General features: G+C 44.3%; 1 pseudogene; it reads right to left on the reverse strand.

Annotated features, from left to right (window-relative positions):
• Positions 1–1,844: 1,844 nt before the first annotated feature.
• Positions 1,845–16,612, reverse strand: part of LOC112070422 (sortilin-like) — a 27,211-nt pseudogene continuing 12,443 nt past the window's right edge.

The following is a 16,612-nucleotide window of genomic DNA, read 5'->3' on the forward strand; positions in this document are numbered from 1 at the left end:
GGTTGGAGGGTTTGGTGGGTGTAGAGTAGGCGGTAGGGCTAGATGCGTCGAATAGGCGGGCTGAACAGTCATTGTTGGGAACTCCAGTCAGCCCCACTTGCCAGCCATATTCTGAATCCCCGGTGAGTGTGACGCTGTGCCGTGTGCGTGTGGCATCCTGCGAGTTCTTGTGTGGGTCCTTTGAGTGTGTGTGTGCTTGGGTTATTGGCTCACGAGTGTGAAAAGGGTGTAACTTACCTGGGCATTAATGTAACAGTGTTTCTTCATTCTCGGGAGTCACACATTGTTGAGCTGGGTTTTGTTCGCAAGCCCGTACTAACAGCAGCCTATTCAAATCATCAATGGCTTGATAACTGGTTGATGAGTTTGAATCGAGTTGTGTCAGCGGTGTGCTGGAACAAAAGCTACCACCTCTGGTACTCTCGCATCAGAAAATCAGCCGCATATTAGATGATGCAAGTGATGGCGTCACATGATTAAAGTTTATTAGCGTTTAGAAAATTATGTACCAAAAATATGATATGCTATGTCTGTATTTCAGATGAGAGAAGGATGCTGTTCGATCGTGAGTTTGTGTTGGATTAGGGATATGATCATTCTGGTGGCTGTTTGCCGGCTGCTGTCTACTACTGTAGGAGAATGGTCTAATGGGAATAGGTGAGCCACATACACATTTACGCGCACGGAGCATGCAAGTAACCACGATACAAATAAAACACACACAACACACAGCACACACACACACACACACATCGGACACGTCACACCACACACACACACACACACACACAGACCACAGACACCACACACACACACACACACCAGACACACAGACACAGCAACACACACACACACGGACACACTCACACACACACAGCACACAAACACACAAACACAGACACAGAACACACTACACACACGACAAACCACAGACACAACTGCTCAGGTACAGGTGCACATTTGAAATTGCCTGCTTTTCGTTCTTGGTCCTAAATAATGACATTCCTTGTGGCTCTGCTTCGCCCCGTAACAGGGCGCCAACGTATCGCTTCTCTGTCTGCAGCTTCAGGAACGACGACCTGCTCCATTGCGCCGTACCCAGAGAGTGTTGCAGTTTAGCAACGGAACATCAGTCTTCGGAAGTGGATTCAGATGATGTGAGTGTTATGTAAGCTTTAGCATGGTGGCTAAAGGACTCAGGATTTTTAGGAACATTTGTGTTGCATAGCAAGGCAAAATATGTGTGAAACTTGTTGGCATTTAGTAGCGAAACGTTATGGTCATGTTGAACTCCGTCCATTGTTTAAATGAACAATGATCCATTTACAAAGACTAATGCTGCAAAAATATTGATAAATTTCCCTCTGTTGTCCCCCCCGTTTTGTAGGATCTTATGAATGATACAACTGAGATTAAATATCTTGACTGATTGTTCCAGAGCTTGGCCATTTGGATGTATGGCAGTTCCACTTGTTGTATTACGTACCTGTTGCATCTCAATGGAAAGATTGTCTAGGGTTTGTAAGGAACAAATTGAGCGAATGTCATGTAATGGTATGGCAGATGTCCCCAGCTATTTATTGAGCGCGCACTTCCCACTGGACACGCCCTGGTTGAACCAATGTAGAATAGACGTTGAAATTGAGTTTACTTAAGTTTCACTGCTCTGTTTTTAAGTATTTCATGAATTAACAGTTTGTCTCTGTCTGATGATAATTATTTATGTGTAAACACTGTTCTCAACTTACAATTTGTATGGCGCTTGCAACGCATTGATAGTGGGTTCGATTCTCGATTTTGGATAAAAGCATCTGCTATGGCCTATATTTATTAATTATTTATTATTATTGACACACCTCCAGGGCGTGGTCTGCAGTGTCCAGTTGTCTCATACACTCTGAGCTGTTCTCATGACGATAGTAACCATAGTCACTGTTGGAAAGGACAGACACGTTAGGCCATTTCAACCACAGACACAGCAAATGCCTTGTTGGCAATGTTATGTTTGGGTCTGCGTTGACTCTGCCTTTGCCTCAAAGGCACAATTAGAGAAAAAAATGTTTTTTTTACTAGAAATGAAGCAACAGATTGTGCCTTTGAATGGACAACTCTCAACTTCTGGTTTCCTGTATCTGAATGTATCCCTGACTAGAGGGAGAGAAGTTTAGACTGGACCCCTGACAGTGTTTCTTACCATAGGTAGTCCTCTCTGGTGCAGGGGCAGGGGCTTTTCTGCCTGCTCACCACGTAGTCCCGTCCATTCCTGCAGACGGACAGCTTCCTCAGCCTCCTGAAGATCTCCTTGTAGCCCAAGACACACCCCTCTGTAGCCAAGTCCCCGCCCTCTGTGGCATGGGCCAACCACTGAACATAGTCCTGGTTACCACCTATAGGAAACCAACGTTAACCAATAGAGAGAGACTATTGAGACATGCCAATTTTAGTATATATTTATCGATATCAGTATGTTCAATTCCGTTCCTAGTGACCCACTATAGGAGGGCGGACTCATTGTAATAGCTGGAATGGAATCAATGGAATGGTATCAAACACATCAAACATATGGAAACCACATATTTGACGACACTCTTTGGGTATTCTCACAATAGAAAGCTAGCTACTGTTTCATTCCTTGTGAAATGTCTGTTGTTGGTTTAATGATTATGATCCTTGGGGATATTATATTTGACAACAAACAAATGACTCACAGGGGGAATCTCAATCATCTTTCCTTGATTCCTTGTGACCACTCTCCTTCACCTCCTTCTCAAAAAGCATTGGAGGATCCAAGGTTCCTCCCCTCAGACATTCTCCTCCACTGAGTTTTGACAAGGAGACGAGTAAACACAGGACACAAAGAATCAAGGAAATACAATTGAGATTCACCCACACTCTCTGGTGAGGAGACTCTGGAAGTCAATGGTGACCACCACCCACATGGGCTGGTGGTCGTCCTCCCGCGTCCGGGTAACATAGCCCTCCTCCCACACGCTGATCGTTGCCATGGTTTGGGGTGTTCCGCTCCGTGTCCCACCAGCTGAAGAATTGATGGTGCTGCTCTGCTTAGTTGTCCACTCTCTCAACGGCGGTCCGTTCTTCATCTGTGAGCCTGCGGGTTGACTGCTAACATGACATACAGGGTCGTTGTCATTCGTGCACAGAGTACAAAACGCTTTGCAATCCGGAAAAACTAAAACGACGACTTTCTGTATTTCGGCATAGTCAAGCTTACTCAGGTTTGATTTTCTATTCGTCTGTTGGCGATCACCTATATGGATGCCACTATTACCCATGTCCTTTTGTCACCCTGTTTGTTACTTCTTAGATCTACACCATCTGAAACTACGTCGAGACCGTCCTCGCCAAGCACCTATTGTGCACCCTTATTCACGGCGGTCTATGGCTCATTCCCACGGCTCGGCTCATTGATATGTTCCTATATGATTTACAACTCACAAACATACACAGTGGTACTTCGCTGGGATCTGTGCCAGGTCGGACTGCCTCGGCTGGGTTTAGCTTTACACATGCCACACCCTCTTTGACAGCCACTAATATCATTTCCTCATTAGGTGGCTGAAGCTTGGTTCACCTTGGCGACATGCCTAGCCGTTATTATGTTCACATTTCCATCCCATCACCTACATCCCCACCTCAACCATACCAGTTACATAGACATCATTTCGACACACACCACCATATCCATCTACCATCCTACTCTCACCTTCCACGCCTACGTGAGGCTTTTTCTTTGGTCTGTACCTTGTCCGACTTGGTCCCCAATCGGCCCGTCCGGCGGCCGCTGGCCTCCGCTGCAACCTCCCACCACACCCACGATGTCTGTTCCTTGTCGTATGTCCGGTTCCGTCTCTTGTCGGCGTGTTTCTCTGCCCTCGTCCGTCCTTTGGGCTCGTGCTCGCCGCTCTCTCTGCTACTGGTGCGTGTGCTGGTGCGTGTGCGTGTGCTAGCGCGATTCTGTGTGGGTCTGCCTTCGAAGTGTGTCTTGTCTACACTGCCACTCGCGTGGTGTGTTGGTGTTGTGTGGGCGGTGTTCCTTCTGTGTGGTGTCGTGTGGGTGTTCAGTACGTTGATGGTGTCTGATTTTTGGCGTGCAGTTGGGGTGACGGCCTGCAGCAGTTCGATCGTATGTCTCCCCCAGTTACTACAGGCTCGATCCTGCTCTGCTTTACGCTGATCTAGCTGGCTGGCGGTCTCGCTCACTGGATTGAAGGAAGCGCGATCAGTTGTGGTCCGCGGGCGGTGGCTCCTGCGCAACCATCACTGCACAGCTAGCCCTCGGGTCTTCCGCTCAGAATACAGCCCAAACATATTCATGATCAAATGCGTCAATGATCCACAGTTTAAAGCCGTTGTAGCAATACAATTTGACTGAACCAGTAAATATGCAGCTAAGTCGCGTATTTCAGAGAGAGAAGATGCTGTTGATCGTAGTTTGTGTTGAGTTCAGGATTGTCATTTGGGTGGCTTAGGCGTGAGTATAGGAGTCCCCACGATGCTTGAGTCGGGTCAAATAGCTGTAGGAGACATGGGTCCGATGGGACAGTAGAGGTCGATTAGGGCCACAATAGAAGCATGTCTATCGCGCCACCACAGCATTCCTGGGACAGCTAGGAGGGGTGGGGCGATGGTGATAAGATCACCCCATTACAAACAACCAACTGTTTAACACCAACGCACACTCACTGTACCAGTCAATCCCACAGCTCGGTGCACATTTCTCCCTACGCACCCACCAGTTCTCACGACCCTAAACACAATCCACATGCCTTCTCTCTGAACTGAAGGGCCTCGGATAAGCACGAATACACTCGGGGAGATCGATCACACGCAGTGGACAACGCCCAACGACCCTTATCACATACTGATCCCACATTACTGATCTGCAAACAGTATGACACAAGCGACCATACAAACGGGAAACCGAATTGAGGACCGGGCATTATAAGTGCACTATATATGGGATCAGCTATTTTTGTGGTGATGACCGAACAATTATTAGGGGAGAAGAATTTCCGGTGTAGTCCTTCAAGATTCCTACAATGCTAACATGTGTGCACAACATCATGTACACTACGGTAATACAGAAGTATCACAATGCAACATGTAGTGCACGACATCCTGTACACTACGGTAATACAGAGTATCACAATGCAACATGTCTGTGATATGTATGATTGACAGTTTGGTTACCGTGGGCGATGACGAAGGCAACGGCAGTGGGGTCAGAGAGAGGCAGCATGGGAGTGATGCCGTTGTAGCGACTGTGCTCACCGTGGATGTGCAAGTTACACTGTCACAAACACAAACACACACACGCACACACACAAGAATCCAGTGTTCACAATCATATAATAAGCATCAACATACTCAACACACTTAATTGTCAGAGGAGGGAATGAAGTTAGTTCTCACATCATTTCTTGAATCCTCACCACAATCAACATTCTGGGGCTTGTTGAGTAGTGTCCACTCTCCCCCTCGGTTAAATGAAATGACTGTCCGAATGCGGCCGTCTGTCAAAAACAATACCCAGGAAAAAACGTTTTAGCTTGGATTAGTAATTGTCAGATTTTTCCCACTAAAGAATACATGCATTCACACTTCAATCAGCCAGTTGAAACCCCCCCTACAAACTACATGCATTTTATATTGGACAAGTTCAGGTATCAATCAATCAAATGGATTYATAAAGCCCTTTTAACATCGGCAGTTATCACTAAGTGCTTAAACAGAAACCCAGCCTAAAATCCCAAAGAGCAAACAATGTAGATGTAGAAGCACGGTGGCTAGGAAAAACTCTCTAAGGAGTTTTTCCTAGCCACCGTGCTTCTAGAATCTAGGAAGAAACCTAGAGAAGAACCAGGCTCTGAGGGGTAGCCAGTTCTCTTCTGGCTGTGACGGGTGTAGATTATACGAGTCCCTCCGCGTTTCGGACTGTTAATGTTCCTAAAGAATACGACCCAGATTGTGTTGATGCGTAGCTGCGTACCCTCCTCCAGTACGTTGGTGAGGTACACTCCTCTCATGGAGGTGACGTTGGTGAAGTCGCTCTTCCCTYCCCCACCAAASARGTGGCGCTCTAGAGACTTAGAGTACAGGATGCCCYGGTCATCTGACGTGTACACCGTCCCAAAGTAGCTTTCCTCTGGAGAATAGAAGACAGTAGAGTATGGTACAATAGAATAGAAAGTCAATAGAATCAAACAKTATAATATAGAAGGAATAGTCATTTATCATCTACTCTATCCCGACCCCATGAGACAACACACACACACACACGGATGGAAGAAATAGAGTATCTTCTGTAGGCTTGGGAACAAACCCAACTTTGCTGACACAGCCCTCTATGAGTCGGCATAGCGATAAGGGGCCGTAAAACATCAATAAATGGTGTGAAGAAAACTCCTGACATCAAAGATGCAGAAACAACTTACGTCAGCACTTAGTGGTAAATAGTATGCATATGACCTTCTGGCCTTAAAATCCCTTTGTACCATGTGTTGCTGTGTGTGTGTGTGGGGCTGTATGGGTGTGTGTGTGTGTGGTGTGTGTGGTGTGTGTGTGTTGTGTTGTGTGTGTGTGTGGTGGTGTGTGTGTTGTGTGTGTGTGTGTGTGTGTGGTGTGTGTGTGTGTGTGTGTGTGTGTGTGTGTGCCCTGATGCCCAGAGCTGGTGTCAGCTGTTATTCTAGCCTATCAATGTGTCTGTCTACCTCTAACCTTCCACACTCAGATAAAACCCCTCCTTCTTACTCCTCCATTCAGCTGAATGGCACAAACGCCTCGGACCTCCACCCATAGAACCTACAGCATGCACTGACGCAGAAGACACACACACACACACAGCCTGTATGATCAAGATTATTGTCAGCAATACTGAGAACTTGTGAAACCAGCTATCCTCTTTCTCTCTAACAAACTCAAGCTTTTCCATTGCAGCAAACAGGGTAGTAGAACTAAGACAGACATATCAGGGTTAGGTTAGTAGAACTGAGACAGACATATCAGGGTTAGTAGAACTGAGACAGAATATCAGGGTTAGTGAACTGAAACAGACATATCAGGGTTATGTAGAACTGAGACAGACATATCAGGGTTAGTAGGACTGAGACAGACATATCAGGTTTAGAGAACTGAGACAGACATATCAGGGTTAGTAGAACTGAGACAGACATATCAGGTTAGTAACTGAGACAGACATATCAGGGTTAGTAGAACTGAGACAGACATATCAGGTTAGTAGAACTGGAAGACAGACATATCAGGGTTAGATAGGACTGGACAGACATATCAGGGTTAAGTAGGACTGAGACAGACATATCAGGGTTTAGAGAACTGAGACAGACATATCAGGTGTTAGTAGAACTGAAAACAGACATATCAGGGTTAGTAGAACTGAGACAGACATATCAGGGGTTAGTCGAAGCGTGGGGATTAGAGCAGATAGGACAATCATCTGAGAAGGCAGGTTACAGTTAGAGAACTGAATCACGAGACGTTTATACGAGGCCTACTGTTAAACTTAAGGAGACATTGTAAGCTTCTTTAAATTTCGAAAGCTGGAGACAGACGATATCATGGTTCAGTAGTAAGAAACCGTCAGAACGAAGACACAGATACTACAGTTAGTAGGGTAGTAGAACTGTATACTCAGAGCATATAATGCAGACATATTCATGAAGTTCAAGAGACGTTATAAGCTATAACGAGATATCAGTGCGAGGAGCGTAGTAACTATATCGACAGCTGTGAGAGTCAGACATTCTCAGGAACAACTCAGGAACCTGAGGAACCCAAGTGATCAGTGAGTCTAGGATATGTAAGCTTAGAAAGACACCAGAGACAGGACTATATCAGGGTATCTCAGAGTACGAAGACTGGAGTAAATAGGCGAGAAGCACATAATCACGATAGCGGAGTGTAGTAGATAACGTGTGAAGACAAGCATGCAGAACAGGTACATATTTCTAAGAGTTTCGTTTAGTTAGAACCTCGAGACAGACCCATATTCAGCCGTCTACAGGTAGGCTAAAGTCTAGTGTAGGAACAGAACTAGTAATCAGAGCGATATGTGAGCAAGGTGATTAAGATACGAAAGCATCGAATAATCACGGAGGCACTTTTAGTCTCAGAGGAGATTCTAAGTAAGAGCAGCATCGAAATGACAAGTCAGCAGTAATAGGACCATTGTCCAGGAGGACCCAGGGTTTAATAGTGGGGAGCTGAGACAGGAGGCATAGATCAGGACCAAATGGAAATTTATCACACTGAGACAGAGAATTATCAGGGGGTTAGTCAGGACTGAAGACAGAGCTAATAATAGGACTCTGAGAGAGCTGATCATTCTCGACTGAAGAGCAGAGCTCTTATGGAGTCAGCGTGAGACAGACATGAGTCTAAGGTAGATAGCGTTGAGACATAAAGCGAGATCATCAGCATGACTTCTAAGGATTAGGTTAGTGACTGAGATGAGAGCGAGACCAATGATCACAGGGACGCTATAGTATCAAGGAGAATCTGAGTAGACAGACAGTTTAGATTCGGACAGCTGGAGACAGAGAAGCAGTATCATAGTAGGACAGAGACAGACATGATGCTAGTAGAAGAATTGCTGAGGTGATCACAGATCGACTTGGAAGATCCGACGCCATCAGTCCTGGTGGTTAAGGACTTGAGACCATACAGTATACCAGGAGGACTAGGGCATCAGAAAGAATCTAGAAGGACCAGATTAGTACGAGTAACTCGAGGAGACAGAGTTCAAGTCTACAAGCTGTATGAAGCTGACGAATACGAGCAGATCAGTCAGAGTTCAGAGGGTTAAGGTAGAACGGGAGCAAGAGACAAGACAGACATCAATTCCTCAGTAGTGGTAGAGTTAGGTTATAGGTCGGAGCATGACACGAAACAGACACACAATTCAGAGTACTGGTTATATGTTAGTTAGGATGATAGGGAGCAGCATCCGAATATCGAAGGGTTGACAATATAGCGAGTAGAACTGGATAGCGAAGACATATTCTGGTAGTAAGCTGAGAGAACTGCGAGACAGAGCACTATATACGTAGCAGGTTAGTAGAAACTGCAGACAACATACTGCGGGGACGTTAGTTAGGATAACCTAGAAGAACGAAGCACATGAATTCCAGGGATCAGGTTAGTTATAGAACTGAAACAGACATTTACAGGTTAGTAGGACTGAGACAGACATTATCAGGGTTAGTAGAACTGAGACCGACATATTCGAGGAAGTCTAGAGGACTAAAGCAAACTAGTCTCGACAGATCAGGAGTTAGGGTAAGAGACTGAGGACAAGAACCTCGTACCAGACAAATGTCAGCGGCGTTAGAGCACTGGAGATACGACTCAATGAAATTGTACCAGAGCTATAGTTAACGACGTCGAGAGAACAGACTAATCAAAGCGTTGAGTAAGTTAGAGAGACTGAGGGAACAGACATTATGCCCGGGTGGAGTAGTGAGAACATGAGACGCGGACATACCTACACAAGGGTTAAGTTACGGACTCGAGACAGACCATAGTCTGGGTGTTAGAGTGTAAGGACGCTGAAAGACATATCAGGTAATAGGAGTAGACTGAGAAAGACAATACCAGAACGTATAGGTAGTGACCTGAGGACAGCGCAATATCACCGGGATGAAGATAGCCGACTGAAGACAGAGAACGAGACAACAAGAGCAGGGAGAACGAACAGAACCAGAACATACCCAGTAGTAGGAGACATGATGGCGCCGAGACCTGAAGCACGACGATTAAGGTAGGCGGCGGCTGATGAGCACGACATACGATACAAAGCTATGAGATCCAGGGACTTGTGGACAGAGAACATGATCAAGTAGACGAGACATGTAACAGGATAAGGAGGACTGAGATGAACAGAACAGATCAAACGACAGGCTTGTGAGTGAACTTAGTGAAGACAGCCACCATGAATCTGCGAGGTGAATAGGAGCTGAGGGACCGACGACAAGACACAATATTTAACAAGGTTAGAGAGCCAGGGGGTGTGAGAGTAGGCGAGAGCAGACAGAACAGCCAGCGATCTGTACCGTGAAGTAGAGATACTAGACTGACCCAGGACACATGAAGCAAGTTGGAGTGAAGGATCGAGCAAGGCCAAACAGCAGGCAGTGTAGGAGTAGAGAACTGAAGACACAGAACATATCCCACGGAGGGTTAGTGTGGAACGTAGAGAGTGAGAGAGAGACATATATGCAGCATGAGTTCTCCAAATAGAAACTGAGATCGAAGAGCAGATCGGATATGCGAGAGGTTCATGTATAGCAGTAGTCACATGAGACAGACAGATCAGAACTGAATCAGAAAGCTGACGAACAGTACAGGTAGATCATGTTAAATAGAACTGAGAAACCGAACAACATATCAGAGGTGTGAGCTAAAGAGAACTAGATGAAGCAGACAGTACAGAGACAGGGAGGGTAGTGAGAACTAAGACACAAGACACTATGCAGGCCGTATGAGGCAGAACTCCGAGACAGAAGGCAAATCGAGGAAGTTAACAATCCAGACTGAGACAGGGCACATAGATCAAGTGGTAAGGACTAATGAACCTAGAGGAGCAGGGAAACATGAAGTACAGAGTGTGACATCGAACACGTGAGACAGAACATATCAGGTGGAGATAGTGACTGACTACAGACAACTGACATTAACAGGGCTCTAGAATAGAAGCTGAGAGGCGAAGACATGGAGATCCAGAGTCTAGAGCGGGTTGGAGTAGGACTGAGAGCAAGACAAACTGTCACAGAGTGTAACAGAGAGACGGGAGAACAGAACATAATACAGGCGTTAACAATTAGAACCTAAAACATAGCATATGGCAGTGAGACAGTGAGTGAGGACTAGAGACAATACAATCAGGGGTATAAGATAGGGAACATGAGAGCAAGGAACCAGTATTCTGGAGTTTCCAGAGGTAGTATGAACTAGCTGAAGCGAACCATGATCCAGCGAGTTAAAATTACAGGACTGAGTTAGTAGAGGACATAATCCCAGAGGGTACTCTAGCAACATTAGTAGGATGAGTACAGCAAGCGATGTTATGCATGAGGGGTCTCTAGAATAGCAGACATAGCAGGGTAGTAGAAAAACTGCATGAGAACACCATAACATTCTAGTGTCTAGTAATGAACTGAGACAGGACATAGTCTACGGATGGTTGAAAGTAGGCTACGTAAAGACAAGACAAAGTCCCGATTAGTAATGTGACTGACGACAGAAGACGATTGAATCGTGGTGGAATAGACTGAGATGAGCGAGACAGACTTGTAGAACAGATGCACAATCGGGCGTAGTTGACATTGAGAGACAGAACTGCCAAGTAACCAGTCAACAGTTGAAGGAGGACCCGGAAGTGCACGGAGGGATATAGTAGGACTAGCGACGAGCAGGAGCATAGTTTAGCTAGAGGTTACCTAGAGGATACCGAGACATGTCAGCTAAGAGCAAGAAGACTCAAGACTGACAATACCCGACGGTGTGTATGAAGGGTAGATAAAACATGAGAACTGAACAGGACTGTCCAGATGACTAAGAAGAACAATATAGGCCCAGAGACGACATATCTAAAATGGAGAACGTTGAGGTGGAGGACGTGAGGCAAAGAGACAGACAATTATCAGAGTTTCGCAGGAGCATGTACAATGATCTCAGGGGTTCTAGAGTTAGTAGGACTGAAGCATCAACATATCAGGGGTATAGAACATACAAGTAGATGACAGGCAGACAGTGTAGTTAGCGAGTCAGAGTTCATGAGTAGACAAACTGAGACGACAGACTATAATCCAGGATTAGATAGTGACTTAAGGAAGCATTGAAGTAGACTCAGTTGAATCAGAGCGTATCTGTTAGAGATGTTAGTAGAGGACTCGATCTCAGCATATCGAGGACTATAGAAACAGTTACTAGCCACTGAGAGTCATGTCTAGTGAATCGTTGGTAGTTAGGAAGACATCTGAAAGGACAGAGCACCATTATCTAGGGTCTTGAGTATTAGTTAGAGACTAGAGATGAACACTGGAAGACCATAAGACTCTAGGATCGCACGTGTAGGTTAGTTGACTGCACAGAGCGACATAGCCAATATCAGAGTTTTACAATGAGCAGACGTAAGAACAGAACCATAATCCTACGAGGGTTAGTTGATGAAGACAACGTGAGCGAGACCTAGGATCCCAGATGATCTAAGATAGAGACTGATGAACGATCATGATCGAAGGGTTCAATAAGAACACTGAGAGCAGCATATCGGTAGTAGAACTGAGCAATAGCAGAAGGCCAGTTAAGTTAGACCATAGAGTGATCTGTACGATAAGTGGCGAACTGAGGATCTAAGTCAGAGTAACTTGCAGACAGAGCGATATGCAGTAGATATCTGAGGGAGAGAACTGACAGACCGAATCAATCATAGCGTTCAAGGAGTGTAAGTTGAAAGAACTGAGACCATGAACCATAATACGAGGGTAGTAGAATAACTGAGACGCGTCATGTTACAGCAGATCTATGAGTCGGGTACTTAAGCGACACAACAATACTCAGGGGCATGTATCAGATCACTTCGAGAAGGAGGCATTGCACGAGTACGTGGGAATAAGAACATGAGACAGACGAAACCATACTCAGGCGTTAGGTGAGAAGCTGGAAATTCATGAAATCACGAATACTGAGACAAGACAATATGGTGGTTATATCACTTTATTTGTTAATCTGATTGTTTATCTACGAAGCAGGGTTTAGTTTAGAAACTTCAGACAGCCAGAGCGATTAGTCGGTAGTAGATGAGAAGACATCAGGGTTAGAGACTAAAAGACATATAGTCAGAGTGAAACACATATCGAGTTAGCAGAACTAGACAGACATATGGAATCAAGAGTAGATAGAAGGACTACGATAGAGAGACAGACATATCAGGGTTAGTAGAACTTGGCAGACATATCAGTAGTAGAAAAGCAACAAGAGTATCAGTTGATATTGTATACTGATTTGACGACATCCAGGCGACCGTGACCGACACATCACGGTTAGAACTAGAAGACAGTCGCGTTAGAAGACTAGACAACATATCAGGGTTAGTAGAGACTAAGACAGACATATCGAAGGATAGTAGAACTTGAGACAAGACATATCAGGTTAGTAGAACTGAGACAGGAGACATATCAGGGTTAGTAGAAACTGAGACAGACATATCAGGGTTGAGTAGGAACTGAGACAGACATATCAGGGCTAGTAGTAACTGAGACAGACATATCAGGGTTAGTAGAACTGAGACAGACATCAATCAGGGTTAGTAGGACTGAGACAGACATATCAGGGGTTAGTAGAACAGCTGACAGAACAACAGGTAGTCAGAGAACAGACATATCGAGGGTTAGTAGAGACTGAGACAGACAATAATCAGGGTAGTAGAGACTAGAACAGAAGATCCAGGTTGAGTAGAAACTGAGACGACAACATATCAGGGTTAGTAGAACTGAGACAGACATATCAGGGTTAGTAGAACTGAAACAGACATATCAGGGTTAGTAGAACTGAGACAGACATATCAGGGTTAGTAGAACTGAGACAGACATATCAGGGTTAGTAGAACTGAGACAGACATATCAGGGTTAGCAGGACTGAGACAGACATATCAGGGTTAGTAGGACTAAGTCAGACATATCAGGGTTAGTAGAACTGAGACAGACATATCAGGGTTAGTAGTGTTCTTAGTCATAACTAGCTGATATGTCTGCTTCAGTCCTACTAAACCCTGATATGTCTGTTTCAAGTTCTAACTAACCCTGATATGTTGTCTGTCATGTATGTTGTCTAGTTCTACTAACCTGATATGTTGTCTCAGTTTCTAACCCTGATATGTTGTTCTCAGTTCTACTAACCCTGATATGTCTGTTCAGTTTACTAACCCTGATATGTTGTCTTAGTCTATCAACGCCTGATATGTCTGTCTCAGTTCTACTAACCTGATATGTCTGTCTCAGTTCTACTAACCCTGATTATGTCTCTAGTTTCGTCTGTTCTACTAACGCCTATGTTGTTTCAGTTCTATAACCTGATATGTCTGTCTCAGTTCTACTAACCCTGATATGTCTGTCTCAGTTCTACTAACCTGATATGTCTGTTCCGTTCTCCTAACCCTGATTTCTAGCTCTAACGCTGCATATGTCTGTTCGTTTACTAACTGATATGTCTGTCTCAGTTCTACTAACCTGATATGTCTGTCTCAGTTCTACTACCCTGATATGTCTGTCTCAGTTCTACTAACCTGATATGTCTGTCTCAGTTCTACTAACACCTGATATGTCTGTCTCAGTTCTACTAACCCTGATATGTCTGTCTCAGTTCTATAACCTGATATGTCTGTCTCAGTTTCTAAACCCTGATATGTCTGTTTCTCAGTCCTACTAACCCTGATATGTTGTCTCAGTTCTACTAACCCTGATATGTCTGTCTCAGTTCTAACTAAACCCTGATATGTTGCTTAGTCCTACTAATGATATGTCTGTCTCAGTCCTGACTAATCCCTGATATGTCTGTCTAGTTCTACTAACCTGATATGTCTGTCTCAGTTCTATTAACCCTGATGATGATCTGTTCAGTTCTACTACTAACCCTGATATGTCTGTCTCGTTTCTACTAAACCTGATATGTCTGTCTCAGTTCTAACTAACCCTGATATGTCTGTCTCAGTTCTACTAACCCTGATATTGTTGTCTCAGTTACTACTGATATGTCTGTCTCAGTCCTACTAACCCTGATATGTCTGTTCAGTTCTCTAAACTGATATGTCTGTCTCAGTTCTACTAACCCTGATATGTCTGCTTTCGTCCTATACCTGATATGTCTGTCTCAGTCCTGCTACGCCTGATATGTTGTCTAGTTCTACTAACCTGATATGTCTGTCTCAGTTCTACTTAACCCTGATATGTCTGTCTCAGTTCTACTCAACCCTGATATGTCTGTCTCAGTTTACTAACTAACCTGATATGTCTGTCTCAGTTCTACTAACCCTGATATGTTGTTCAGTTCTATTAACCCTGATATGTTGTCTCAGTTTTACTAACCCTGATATGTCTGTCTCAGTTCTACTAACCTGATATGTCTGTCTAGTTTACTAACTGATATGTCTGTCTCAGTTCTACTAACCCTGATATGTCTGTCTCAGTTTACTAACCTGATATGTCTGTTCAGTCCTACTAACCCTGATATGTCTGTTCAGTTCTACTAACCCTGATATGTCTGTCTCAGTTCTACTAACCCTGATATGTCTGTCTCAGTCCTACTAACCTGATATGTCTGTCTCAGTTCTACTACCTGATATGTTGTCTCAGTCCTTAACCTGATATGTCTGTCTCAGTTTACTAATGATTTTTCAGTCTACTAACCTGATATGTCTGTCTCGTTCTCTAACTGATTGTCTGTCTCAGTTCCTACTAACTGATATGTCTGTTCAGTTCCTGCTAACCCTGATATGTCTGTCTCAGTTCTACTAACCTGATATGTCTGACTCTAGTTCTGCTAACCCTGATATGTCTGTTCAGTTCTACTAACTGCGATATGTCTGTCTCAGTTCACTAACCCTGATATGTCTGTCTCAGTTTACCTAACTGATATGTCTTGCTCTAGTTCTACTACCCTGATCTGTCTGTCTCATTCTATAACCTGATATATTGTCTCAGTTCTACTAACCTGATATATCTGTCTAAGTTCTACTAACTGATATGTCTGTCTCAGTCTAGCTAACCCTGATATGTCTGTTTTTCAGTCCTACTAACCTGATATGTATGTCTGTAGTCTACTAACCCTGATATGTCTGTCTCAGTTACTAACCCTGATATGTCTGTTCGTCCTTAACCCTGATATGTCTGTCTCAGTTTCTATAACTGATCTGTTTGTCTCAGTCCTACTAACCCTGATATGTCTGTCTCAGTTCTACTAACTGATATGTCTGTCTTGTCTACTAACCCTGATATGTCTGTCCTTAGTCTACTAACTGATATGTCTGTCTCAGTCTACTAACTGATATGTCTGTCTCAGTTTACTAACCTGATATGTCTGTTCTCAGTCTCTACTAACCTGATATGTCTGTCTCAGTCTACTAACCCTGATATGTCTGTCTCAGTTATACTAACTGCTATGTTGTCTTAGTCCTACTAACCTGATATGTCTGACTTAGTCCTAGCTAACCCTGATATGTCTGTCTCAGTCCTACTAACTGATATGCTGTCTCAAGTTCTACTAACCTGATATGTCTGTTTCAGTTCTACTAACCCTGATATGTCTGTCTCAGTTCTACTAACTGATATGTCTGTCGTCTCAGTCCTACTAACCCTGATGATGTATGTCTCAGTCACTAACCCTGATATGTCATTGCTCTCAGTCTCTACTAACCCTGATATGTCTGTTTAGTTCTACTAACCCTGATATGTCTGTTAGTCTACTAATACCTGATATGTCTGGTCTCTTAGTCTAGTAACGTATATGTCTGTCTCAGTTCCTATATTTAACTCCTGATATGTCTGTCTCAGTCCTACTACTCAACCCCTGATATTGGGGG

This window comes from Salvelinus sp. IW2-2015, unplaced genomic scaffold (assembly GCF_002910315.2).
Source record: "Salvelinus sp. IW2-2015 unplaced genomic scaffold, ASM291031v2 Un_scaffold1321, whole genome shotgun sequence".
Classification (NCBI taxonomy): domain Eukaryota; kingdom Metazoa; phylum Chordata; class Actinopteri; order Salmoniformes; family Salmonidae; genus Salvelinus; species Salvelinus sp. IW2-2015.